General features: G+C 35.5%; 1 pseudogene; it reads left to right on the forward strand.

Moving 5' to 3' along the window:
• The first annotated feature begins 4,207 nt into the window (after positions 1-4,207).
• On the forward strand, positions 4,208-5,650 carry LOC149141474 (transcription initiation factor TFIID subunit 6 pseudogene; annotated as a pseudogene).
• Positions 5,651-13,412: the final 7,762 nt, after the last annotated feature.

The raw sequence follows: 13,412 nt of genomic DNA on the forward strand, positions 1-13,412 counted from the left end.
AAATCTTGACTAGTTCAAATGGGTTTCATGTTACTCGTGTCTAAGACTAGACTAAGTTAACCTAACCTAACTAGTATGTACAATATACATAAGGACAACCTTCAATTTGTTTATGAGTGGTAATTATCAAGATTAACATATTGAAGGGAAAAAGGACTCATTTGTATGATATCTTTTGGGTGAGATGATCATTTATGGTTTGACTGAAACAAGGGCTCAATCTAACCATTGTGAGGCTTACTCCTACTTAAGGAGACTTAAAGAATAAAATAATTAAATGCAACTAGTTTTATTATGCAAAAGAACCTAAAAGGAAACCTATCTTGACTAAGCACAAGATAGCCTCATCCCTAGTCAAGAGCTAAAGTGTTCTAATAGGAAGGGGTAGAACTATGTTCGATCTTAAGATGAAATTTCACTCACAAATCCCAAAGCAATTTGTAGATCTATGAATGTCTTTAGCACAAAAATAAATAAAACAACCCTGATAGAAAACTACAAAGATGACTTTATTTACATATGTGAGATCAATTATAAAATGATTTAATTATAAATTTTATATAAGCAGAGAGAATAATCTTCTCTACTCGATACAAGGTGTTAGTTTCATTATCTGCATACTTCCATCAGGGATTAAATTTGCTCTTTGCATTGTCATTTTAGGGGTCCCATACTAAAATTTTTACATCATTTCATTAGGTCATGTCAAACTAATCCACTGATGGTTGTCTTCTCTTCAGAAAATCTAATTTCTCCCTCATAAGAGTATACTTGCTGACCCTTCTTCAGGTTGTCTTTAGTCATGGTTTCATGGTCAATTTGTAATCATGCTTTCATTAGGTCATAGGGCATGTTTTCATTAGGTCCTAGGGTTTCATCACCAAGGTCAAGAGCATGATTTAAAAGTGTAAATAAAGGGTAGCAAGGGTATGAGGATGATAAATAAGTCGAGCATGATGGCTTGTAGGTCATAGTCACTATATCATTATCTTTTAACCTAATGTAATTTTCACCTTAGAAAACATGTTTTTGAAGTGAAAACAAAGTAAATTGATTTAATTTGTATTTCTTGTGTAATTTTAAGTCACTTTATATAATAAATGATCCTGATTGCACCAAAGCATATCTCCTTGCTACAAGACAAAGAAACACTGCAAAAATCAATTCAAGTTGAGCATTATCCACCTGAAAAGAAACAAAGAATTAAAGGCATTAAAAACAGAGTTTTGAAGAAGGTCAAGAAACATTAGAAAGTGGGGTTTTCAAGTGAAAAATCAAAATTTACTCCTATATAAGGCCTCACATTTCATTTTCAAGTTCATCATTCTCATTTGGCAAGCAAGAAGTCAAAAAGTGAGGAGAAGAGGAAAGGTTGAGTGAGTTTTGAGCAAAGGAGGAGTGGCGTTACGCTTCTGGAGGGTGGAGTTGCGCGTTTGGAGCAGTGGTTTTGTGGCGTTGCACGTAGGCAGACTGGCGCTGTGCATTTCAAGCAGGCAGGGTTGGCGCTGTGCGTTGAGAGCTTGGCGCTGCGCATTTGGATAATTTCCCAGTGTAATTTTACACTGCGCTGCGCTTCTAGAGGTGGCATTGCGCGTCTGTGCGGTGGCGCTGCGCGTTGAGCAGAAGGGCCAGAAAGGCCTCAAAACTTCAAGAAAATTCAAGATTGCCCTCTCTTCCCTTCAATGCAAGTAAGTTGACCTCCCATACTACAGTTTTGGTTTGCATTTCAAACTTTTAAACATCATTTCCCCATGGTAAATGTGAAACCCTAAAAATCTCCCTTGGTTATGCCTAAACCCTAAAACCCCATTGTTCCTCCTATCACCTATCACTACAACTCTAAACTCTTTCCCTATCCCTATATCCCTTCATCCATTTATCCCTATTCCATAACATCCACATCCCTTTATCCCTCTTCCCAAAGGGCAATTTCTCAAACAAACCAAGCCCTCCCTCTCATTTTTATGATTCCTACTCCCTCATTCATTTTCTAGCCCATAAGGATATCTCCCATCCCCTCACTCCTAAAACACTTTCACTCATTCCCTTCATACAACCTCAAGCCTTGCAAACATGGACAAAGAGGACCGAGACTATGAGGAGGAGGAAAACACAGATAGTAACACCTCAGCAGATAGAGCTAGGCATCAGAGAAAACCACATAAGGGAGGCAGAATTATCAGAGAAGAGCCATCAAACCTTAGAGAATTTCAGGCCTCTCAGTTGGCTGTCACATGTTTCAGATATCTTGGATGCTATGAGTTCTGTGAGCAGGTAGAGAGAGTTCAACACCACCCTGAGCTCACCAGACTTTTTGTAGCTCATCTTTAGGACAACAAGGTGACTCTTGCTAGGGTAACATTCACAGTCTCACCCTCCATCATTGCAGATGCAACCAGGATTCCAAATGTAGGGGAGAAGTGGTACAAGGCCCAGGACCTAGATGAACATTATTATGAGCCTTATATCAAACCCCGGTATAGAAATGAGGTGAAGAGACTTTTTCCTTTCAGATTTCTTGAAGACAAGTATGTCCCCATGATGAAAATCATCATGAAATATTTCACTTGTGAGGGCAAATTTTCCAGGCTGTACACCTATCACATCAGGCTTCTCATGCATTTTACCAGGGTGAATATGTTAAACCTCCCTTATTTCTTGTTCAGGAATATTGAGAAGATGGCCCATTTTGTGCAGAAGAAGCCATACCCTCAGCAGATGAGCAGTCTCTATCACTATTCCCTGATCAAGATGATTGTGCTTCATCATCTCAATCTCCTCAACATCTTTTTGGGAAACATGTATTGCTCATGACATCTTCAGGGGTCATCAAATTCCTCCACTAGTGTCTTAAGAAACAGGGGGACCTTCTAACAGTTCTCAGGTGAAAACAGATGAGGAGGCCAAGGAGACTAGAGCTACTGAGGTGCTCAGAACTTACATGACATATCAAAGGGGCACAAGGAGATTGTTTGCAGCCGATAGGCAAGTGTTTGCTCCACGGGATGTGGAAGGTACCTTGCCTTCTTCATCAGCTCATAGGCAAATGCTAGCTCCACAAGATGTGGAAGGGGCTTTGCCTTCTTCGTCAACACAACAGGTATAGGTGCAGCAGCTGCACAAAAGGAAGGAAAATATGTCGGAGGAGACTTTTGATGATGAGAAGGAAAGAGACTTTGACTTAACATAGCATGATGAGCCGGAGTAGCGTTATACTCATCATGGCATGGAAATAATTGACTTAGAGGCCCAGGACAAAGAAACAATAAAAGACATCATCATACAAGAAAAGGAGGCTCAAGTACAAGCTTTGATGGACAATTTGAAGAGGGCCAAGTATGTCATCACATATTTGGAACAATAAACAAGCAGTTGAGTGACAAACAAGTCCTCATGGAGTTGGAACTGCTCAAGGTAAAACGACAAAGTGACAAAGAGACAAAGAGGCACAGGTCAGTTTGACTCCTATTGAGAAGGAGATTGAAGATGATAGAGAGAATTGGATTGAGAGAGTCAATTTGTGCCTTGAGAAGTTGTTACAGAAGGCCAATAGAGACAATTAGATGATCAGACACATGGCCTACAATTATAGGACCCAAAACAAGATTTGCAACATGAGGGTCAAAAAGATGAAAGCTAGGCTAAGGCGGGTATTATGAATATAATTCGTAACAATTAGTTAAATAAAATAAATATTAATATTAAAAAATTAAATGTTATTTAGGTTAAATAAGTCATTAAATTAAGTGAACATGCACGTCTAAAGGACATGCCCATTCACGAAAGGTCCCCTGCTGGGGTATAAAAGCAGGGTCCTCATTGTACATTCAAATCATCTTATACATTTTTTTATATAATAATAAATAATTATTTTAAATACCTGTGTGTATTTTTATAATTAAATCTTCAAGCTATCAGTCTTTTCGTGCTTCAGCATAAGTTTTTATGCTACAGTGGTATCAAAGCCATGGCACACGATATAATCATGCGAGCGTTTGAACGTAGTTCGCTGCAAAATGTGCCATTACATTCACGTCGTGAACGCGTCGAACATTTTAGTGAAATTCAAGAAGCATTTCAGCATTTGAAAAAATCAATTGCAGAAGTTAAAGCATGTCCAGAAGAAAATGTGAAAGAAGAAGAATTCGATCAAAATGTTGATAGTGTTGAATATGACAATGATATAAATAAAGTTGATGATATGAATATGGAAAATTTTGAAGAAGGGGTTATGCTAAACACAGCTCAGCGTAATGCACAAGTTAAGATAAAGATGACAGAAAATGACTTTATCAGGAATAACAGGCACATTAATGGTCCAACCATTGCTGCCATGTCAGTGGTCGTTGACCATGCAGAGGATGTGAATAGTGCACTTAGATTTCAAAATGTGGAGCCTATTTATGGCTCTGCTTCGGGAGATCCGTTAAGATTTAAGAGAGCAGTGGGGCATACAGATTTGTTCTACATTGATGATAAGGATTTGGAATTCAAAGATGTTACTGAAACACCATTACCAAGAGCTCCTTTGGACACTGCAGTTGTTGCTCATTGGCTAGCTATTGAAGGAGTTCAACCTGCTATACCTGAAAACCCTCTTCCTGAAGCACTGGGAGTTCCCTCCGAGAACAAAAAGACTGAACAAACCAAGGATGATGGGCTTCTCGTTGATGTAAAACTCCCTGTCAAACATGTCTTGTCAAGAGAACTTCAGCTGTATTTTGAGAAAATATGTGAATTGATTATTACGGGATCTGATTCTAGACTATTCAAGGAAGCATTAGTTAGTCTGTCAACAGATACAGGGCTTCATCCTTTAGTTCCTTACTTCACTTTATTCATTTCAGATGAGGTAACCAGGAGTCTGGAAGATCATTCTCTTCTTTTTGCGTTGATGCGTGTGGTGCGGAGTCTTTTACAGAACTCAAACATACACATTGAACCTTATTTACATCAGTTGATGCCCTCGGTGATTACTTGTCTTGTTTCCAAGCGTTTAGGGAAAGAACCATCTGAAGATCACTGGGGACTTAGAAATTTCACCGCAGAGCTTGTTGCATTTATATGTAGAAGATATGGTCATGTATACCACAATCTGCAGTCACGGGTGACAAAGACTCTTCTTCATGCGTTTCTTGATCCAAAGAAAGCGGTGACCCAACACTATGGTGTTGTTCAAGGCCTAGCAGCTTTGGGCCCTAGCGTGGTGCGCTTGCTTATATTGCCAAATTTGGAAGCTGAACTTGTCACTTTGAGGGAGGAAGTGAAAGAGCTGAGAGAAAAATTGAATGTTTCTAATCCCAATGGTGATTTAGCTGAAAGAAATTTCCAGATACTGGAACAATACAGAACTTATTTGCAGCAGAGGCTTTCCAAACAGATCAAGTGGTCAAAGGAATTGGAACAAAAATATGATATTGTAGAGACATTAGAAAGGGAAAATACTGATTTGATACAAGAAGTAGAAAGGGTCCAAAAATCAGAACAAGACGCAGCATCGAAGGTTGCTTCCCTGGAGAGTAGAATTAATGAAAGGGAGAACAGAGCGGAACAATTTTTTCAGTCAACAACTGAGCAGAAAGAAAGCACTGTCCAAATGCTCGAGAGCCTTTTGGCAACTGAAAGAGCTGAAAGGCTAGCTGAAATTTGAAATGCAGAGAAGCATTTAGAGACATATGATTCACGTGCCATGAAGACGGTTCAGTTCGGCATACTCAGCACGGAGGAAATTCAAGCAATTTCCATAGCAGAAATACTATACGCCGAGTATTATGAACAGGGGCAGCCAAAGATGGGGGGTCTGAATGATCCTCGCATGGGGACTGCGGACAAATCGCTGAATTGCGAAACCTGTGGGTCGGGTATGGTGCAGTGCCCTGGTCACTTTGCGCACCTGGAACTTGCCAAGCCCATGTTTCATGTTGGGTTTCTGAAGACCATTCTTTGTGTCCTGCGTTGCATCTATTTCAACTGTGCAGCTATTCTCGCTGATGAAAACGACATTCGTTTCAAACGAGCGTTGAAAATAAAGAACAACCGCTATAACAACCCTACCGTATACATTACTGAGACTAGATAATAGGTGATTGTTGAACGGTAAGTGATACGTGGTGACCAATTGATACGGTGGGTGGAATGGTTTTAGGTAGTTACAATTATTCAAACTATAATATACAGTGGGGTTATTGATAAAATTATTATATATCATTAAACTATATAAATTTTCATTACATAATTACATTTTATAATTATATAATTGTAAATATATATAGTTTAAAAAAAATAGAAATAGAGTTTAAAAAAAATGGTTAATTAAAATACATATATATAGAGTTATTTAAAAAAAAAATAAATTAAACTCTTAAAAAAAAAAAAATTCCAAGGAAATAGCACTGATAAGCTACCTGACGAATCAAATGACCAAGTTGTATACATCAACGGCGACTAAGTGAAGAAAACCCCAGTATCAAAGTTTCGAGGACAAAGCTTCCGAAGGGAGAGGCTACGTTATGAATATAATTCATAACAATTAGCTAAATAAAATAAATATTAATATTAAATAATTAAATGTTATTTAGGTTAAATAAGTCATTAAATTAAGTGAACAAGCACGTCTAAAAGACATGCCCATTCACAAAAGGTCCCCTGCTGGGATATAAAAGCAGGGTCCTCATTGTACATTCAAATCATCTTATACATTTTTTATATAATAATAAATAATTATTTTAAATACCTGTGTGTATTTTTATAATTAAATCTTCAAGCTATCAGTCTTTTCGTGCTTCAGCATAAGTTTTTATGCTGCAGTGGGCTCTGGAAGGAAAAAAGGAGGATAGGCTTAGGTTGCATGCTAAAGCTTCCTTGGCTCATTAGGACACTTGATGATGATGCTTCTCACCAAATTTGGGCAAGTTTGGAAGATTTTTTGTCATTTGCAAATTCTGAAATTTTACACACAGAAAAACTGCGGTGGCACTGCGATTTTCCTAGGGGCACCCAATGCACAAATGGTTTGCATTTTTGGATTTAGAGAAATGAGGACATGCACCCTATGGAGTTTCCAAGTTTTTTGGGCAAAACTGGTCCACCAAAAAGTCAAAAAAACACCCTAAAATGACCTTTCTGCCACTTTTTGGACACACATAAGCAGTCTTGGGAGAATCAAGTTTTGAGGGGTCAAATGAGCTTCAAATGTAGAAATTTTAGGTGTTTTAGAAAGCATATTTGAATACCTTTTCAATGAGCTATCATGAGCTAAATTTAGATGTCGGGAAGGCCTCCAAAAGGGACTTGAAAGTGGCGCTGCGCATTGGATCAGTGGCGCTGCGCGTAGCGCAGATTTTGCACAGGATGCCTATTTTTCCATTTTTTGACTGTGTTCTTGGATTCTCTCTCATGGACGATGTTTTACCATTGTAAATGATGACTTGGCATGTAAATATGATAGATAATTAGTAGTAGAGGGTAGATTCATTACATTAGAAGTCAATTTGAGCGCAAATGAATCAATGTTTCACTTTTAGAGGCAAGTTGTTAAGATGCCTATATTCCTGTTTTCTTGTTCAGTGTTGGTTATATTAGCTCATCATCTTAGGGATTCGACCCCATGAGGATGGGAGGAGGTTGAAACAATGCCTATATCTTCTTCTTCTATCTCATTGTAAAGGGTTGGACTCAGCTGGATGCTCAGACCTTGATTGAATATCATTTTGTAGCAGTTTAGCAGGAGATTAATAAGAATTGCAACTATTTTTATGGGATCCATGTGGTATGGAGTTTTAATACAGTTTCTTCTTTTGTGATCATATGTTAATGTGTTTTGTATACTTCGTTAATCATTTCATTGCTTCTAAGTGAATGCTTTCAAGTTTGATAGGCAGAATTCATTACATCAGTGCATTGCTTTGAGAAAACATTCACCATTTCATGTTTTCTGCAGTCTAAGAAGGATCCATGGTTTTCACATGCTCTTCTTAGCTTCTCACTAGTCTAAACATCTCATCCCATCAATCCCTAGAGTGCTAAACCTTATTCCTACCTTGCCCCATTGAACACCCTGCAATTCTGACCTAATTCCCTAGCCCTACACTGTCCAGCTCCTCCTGATCTAGCAAAACCCTTTCAAAATCCAATCAAAACTTCGTGCTACTATACCTAGCCTAAAATCCTTGTCTTGATCCAGTCATCTTGGCTGAGATCTTTACAGAGAGAGCCCTCTCATGGCCTAGTAAAGCCAGCTACTTGGCTAAGCATGGTTTGTGGTTACCCTGGCATTGTCTTCCTTCAGCTTGAGGTTCAATCCAGGAGATAACACAAAGCAACACGAAAAATAAATAAATAATTATTTACCTTACAAACAAATCTCATTTAACTCATTTTTTTATAAAAGCAAATAACAAGACTCTCATTTCTATCACATTCTTTTATTATAAACAAAATCTATTTTTCAAAAAAACATTAAATACCATATAGTAATCTATTAATATACTATTATAAAAATATGAGAGCAATTATATAAATATCAAAATATATATATATATATAAAAGTTAATCACAACACAACATGTTAGAAGAAAATCACAGACATGGCATTTACACAATATATATATTAAAATATGAGAAAGAAAAGGTCATATGATTTTTCTCCATATACAAAGCTTCTACGCACACAAAGATACCAAGCCATATAAATTATGACTGATCAGAAATATAGGTATGCCATGGATGACATAGTGCAATATGTGTGTCCCCAGCGAGCCAATTTGAACTCTTCAGCAAAGTCAATTCGACTCCAGCAAACCGATTTGACTCCTCCTCTCACTGCATTCTTCTTCTCTTTATCTGCGTTCTACCTCCTTCTTACATTGATTTTTGAAACCCTCTCCAAAGAATTTTGAATCCCAATTTCTCTTCGTCGCTCGCGCCCCCACTCTTACAAAACCATCGTTTTCTTTATTAGGGTTATAGATCCCTCCAATCTCATTATTGGCGTGAATCCCTTCAATTGAATAGCGGCTCATTGTTCAAGCACCTAGAGCGCCACCCCAACTGAAACTAGAAAATTTGTTTTCCTTCCCCTCGTTCTCGGATGCTTCTTGGATGGATGTTTTTCGGATTTCGTTTCTCTGTGCGGATTTTAAGCCTAGATGCCTGAAAATTGGTTCGAATTCAGAAATATTCTCCTGCAAGTTTAAGCGTTATTTATGTGAACCTGCAACCATCCAAAAAGAAGTGTAATTAAAACAATTGGAGGCGCAAAAAGGCATACATCCTAACCTCATTCAAATCAAAGACATTATCGTGCAACCGGTTGGGAATAAGATTTGCTTCGAATAATGTTTAATGGAGATGTATTTTATTTGAACATACAATGTGCTACGACAAACTCTAATTGGTTGGAGGTATGGTTTTGAGGAACCATCATGGGAAGCTTCGATGGTCATGAGCCATTGCATGAACCATCACGTTGAGCCTTTAAAAAACTCTATTTGAACTCCCTTTGCATTAAAAATTTTATAATGTTTTGGCATTAAAGAATGTTTAAATGCTTGTGGCATTAAGTAACTCTGAATAATTCCCTTCGGTGCATGGTTATGTATTTACAATACATTGAATGTATAATGCAGGGTTATTTTATTTTATATTCTTTTAAATATATATACCTAAAGTCCCAATATGTACATAATCATAAATATATAATATATACAACATATTATATTACATGATAAAAATCATGAAGTTTATTAATATATATTAATAATTAATAAAAGTTTTATTAATAATAATATATATTAAAGTTATGTCAATATAATAGGTTATTTTTAACACACATATATATACATGTTCACATATGTTTAGGTCATGGGAATGACATTTGAGGTGAAGGTTAAATCACTACAACAAGGTGCCATAAAAAATAATTAAATTTTCAAAGTGATGCGTTTAGATTTTATGTGTCAAATAAAAACACCGAGATCATTCATCGTCAAGAATTAGGTGACCAAAAGGTGATGTTAAAGGTAAATCTAATTGAGGTGATGTGAAGGAAATGTCATCAAGCAAACTAAATGCACAATGTGAGGCAATATTGAAAAATGAGACCAATGATGCAAGTATCGCTCTAAGAAGAGGAATAAAATGGAAAACAAGTGTCGTAAAAAAAAAGGGTTATAAAACAAAAAACAACACTCTACACGAACATAAGCAAGACCAAAAACAATCAAAATTAGAAGCAATTTGATAATAATAATAAAAAAGCAGAAGGGTCCCCATTTATTGTAAAATCACCAAGCCAAAGTGGGGGTTGTTACAGCTACAACAACTGATGACACACTGGAAGAACCAATTATCTCTGTTTACATCAAAAGAAAGAGAAAAATGATTAGCTTGTAAATAAGAGAAATATGTAACTTAAAAATAAAATAAAAAAATTGTGTCAAAATAAATTATGACCACTAAATAATAGGAAAAGAGACCTTCAAAATACTTTGCAATCTATCTTCATCCGAAATTAGACAAAATCAAAGTTATGTGAAGAGAAGGGTTAAGAATTGACTACTTAGCAGCATCTAATACTAATCAAATGCATGCTTTGTTCATATTTGACTTTCTTAACCCGGCATTGCTTTGCTCCCAGCGAGCATCCATAGCCCCGATGAAGTTGCCATAGCATCATGCATGCATTTACCTGCTTCCAGCGGACGTCCATAGCCCCGATGAGTTTACATACACTTCCCACATCTCTCTTTTACCACCTTTTTATTATTAATTTAGAAATTTTCTTTTAGTATATTAATTTGCAATTGAGTGAAGAGAGTGGGGTGATGCAGAAATTTATGTAAAAAGCACTACATATCATGGCTTTTAATTTGTTTTTCATCTTATGATTTGCCTTCTTTATTTATCTTTCTATATTTTAACACAACAATTCCGGAAAAAGAAAGGCTAACAAAGAATTTTGAAGAAGCCTTTAATTAAACAAAGTCTTTCGGTAGCAATCACATGAGAGAATTTTTTGGCCGACGCGTTTCGAACCAACAAGTGTGGTTCATCATGAGGACCAGATGAAGAGGCAGACCATGGCAAAGGCTTAAATAGAGAGCAACGTAGAGACATAATTTCAAGTAACGACTATATTTGAAAAATAATGTTTAAATTATAGTATTAATATATTAAAAACAAATATTATTAAGTAACGGCCATATTAAACGGCTAGTTTTTGAAAAAAAAAAAAAAACAAAACAAACAAACAAAACAAAAAAAAACTAGCCGTTTTTTTTTTAAAAACTAGCCATTTAATATAGCCATTACTTAATAATATTTGTTTTTAATATATTAATAAATTAATATTATAATTTAAATATTATTGTTCAAATATAGTCGTTACTTGAAATTATGTCCCTACATTGCTCTCTATTTAAGCCTTTGCCATGGTCTGCCTCTTCATCTGGTCCTGATGATGAACCACACTTGTTGGTTCGAAATGCGTCGGCCAAAAAATTCTCTCATGTGATATTTACCAAAAGACTTTGTTTAATTCATTATGGATTATAGAAGTTTGAATACAGAAAAAATCTTTTAATTGCTAATGTTGAATGAATCAAAATTAAATTAACATGATAAAAATGAGTTACAACCTCAACTTATCTACAAATTTTAAAGATTCTCAACTATCAAGATGAGTATTCTTGCTTAGTAAATTCCTCGTAAGCTTTTAAGTTTAAAAACAAGTAATGATAAAGGCTTACAAGTGTGTTTTGATAACCAACATAAGCAACAAATTGATTCCATTATGATTGTGTAATAAGAAAAATATAACTGCTTTGAAAAAGAAAATTAATCTAGACCAATCTGAACTATTTTTATTCCTATTGTATACACTATATACAAATTTGCATGAGTAAAATTGATCAAGTGTACGTATATTTCCAATGTAGCCATCGCATCAATTTTGTCCCTGCAATCAGATATATAACACGCATTAGTAAAGACAGTAGAACAAAACTATAAAGAACACAACTATGTACATCTAATCTCAAGAAAGTATAAAAAAAAAATGTTATATGAACAATAGTCTTCCCTTGAATGAAATCCTCTAAGAAAATTTCAAAAGGATCATAAAATTAAGGGTGAATACTTAATACCTCTTGAATATCATTCCAAGGAGAAGAATCTAACAGACTTAGTTGAGATGATATAACTTTAGATGTTAAAGCCTATTGACAAATGTTAGTAGTATATACATGATTATCTATTCTAATGTTATTAAATTTCAAAGGAGAACAAAAATACCTAACACTAGGAAGACAAGGCAAAGAGATTTTATCATGACAAGCTACCATAGGATAATTAATATAAAAATCATTGGAAACTTGATAGTCGTGTACATCAGTATATAAAACATTGTGATTATCTACATGAAAATGTGAAACAGTAGAACATGAATCTATTGACAAATTTAAATCAAGGTCTCTTTGTGATGAAGGTATTTCAACAATCTCACTGTCGAAATATGTATCATATATTATCTCCCTTTCCTAAAATTGATGTAATTGGTTTGAGTCATAAGAATCAACAAAAGGGAAGAAATGTGATTGAAAATTATCAAGAATGGGTAAAGATTCCTTCTCACACGAAATATGCTCCTTAAAAAAAATGAGCATGTTGAAGGCAAGTTTTTGTCATAAAGATCTATAATATCACTACGATTTGTATTGTGGTCTATGAAAAGGTATGGGTACAAAAAATAGTGAACTCCAAGGTATATCATTTTATGCACATCCATATGATTTTCCTCATTATGGATGTGATGAAAAGCGTGGAGTGGAGATGGATCTTCTATTAAAATTGAGTCTGCCTTTGAAGGAGGATTATTACAATGTTGTTTATTCAATTCTTGAGGTGTAATAATTCCTACTGAAGTTGTCCGAGATTGATCAGAATGTTCAACAGGATTAAGAAATATATCAAGAGTGTCTTGTTCTTTTGTTTTAGTTCTACTATATTTACCGGAAGAAATAAGAAATTGAAAACATTACATAACAAATCATCTTTAGAAGGAAGATCTTTGAGGGGAATCTAAAATAGAGAGATTTGTATTTATTATAAAATCCATTAATCAATTCATTTCCTTGCATCATAAGAGTTCTTATATCTAAAAATAACTTTTCATATTTATAAAATTGATGTGTTGAAAGAAATGTGTCAACAAAGTGTTCCCGAGAATGTATAGATTTATCTGGAAGTGAAGTATACCATCCTCTAATCCGACCTTTAAATGTCAGAGCGAATAACTTGCAGATCTCATTATCACAAGTGATATTAGAGGAATTTCATTTGAATAAATATTGTGAAACATGATCTACAAGTGTCATGCCACTCTCACTGTCATATGTTGGTCTAATCATAGACGG

The sequence above is a fragment of the Pinus tabuliformis genome, chromosome X (genome assembly GCF_031772625.1).
Source record: "Pinus tabuliformis cultivar Carrire ecotype Pingquan chromosome X, CPIR1, whole genome shotgun sequence".
NCBI lineage: Eukaryota > Viridiplantae > Streptophyta > Pinopsida > Pinales > Pinaceae > Pinus > Pinus tabuliformis.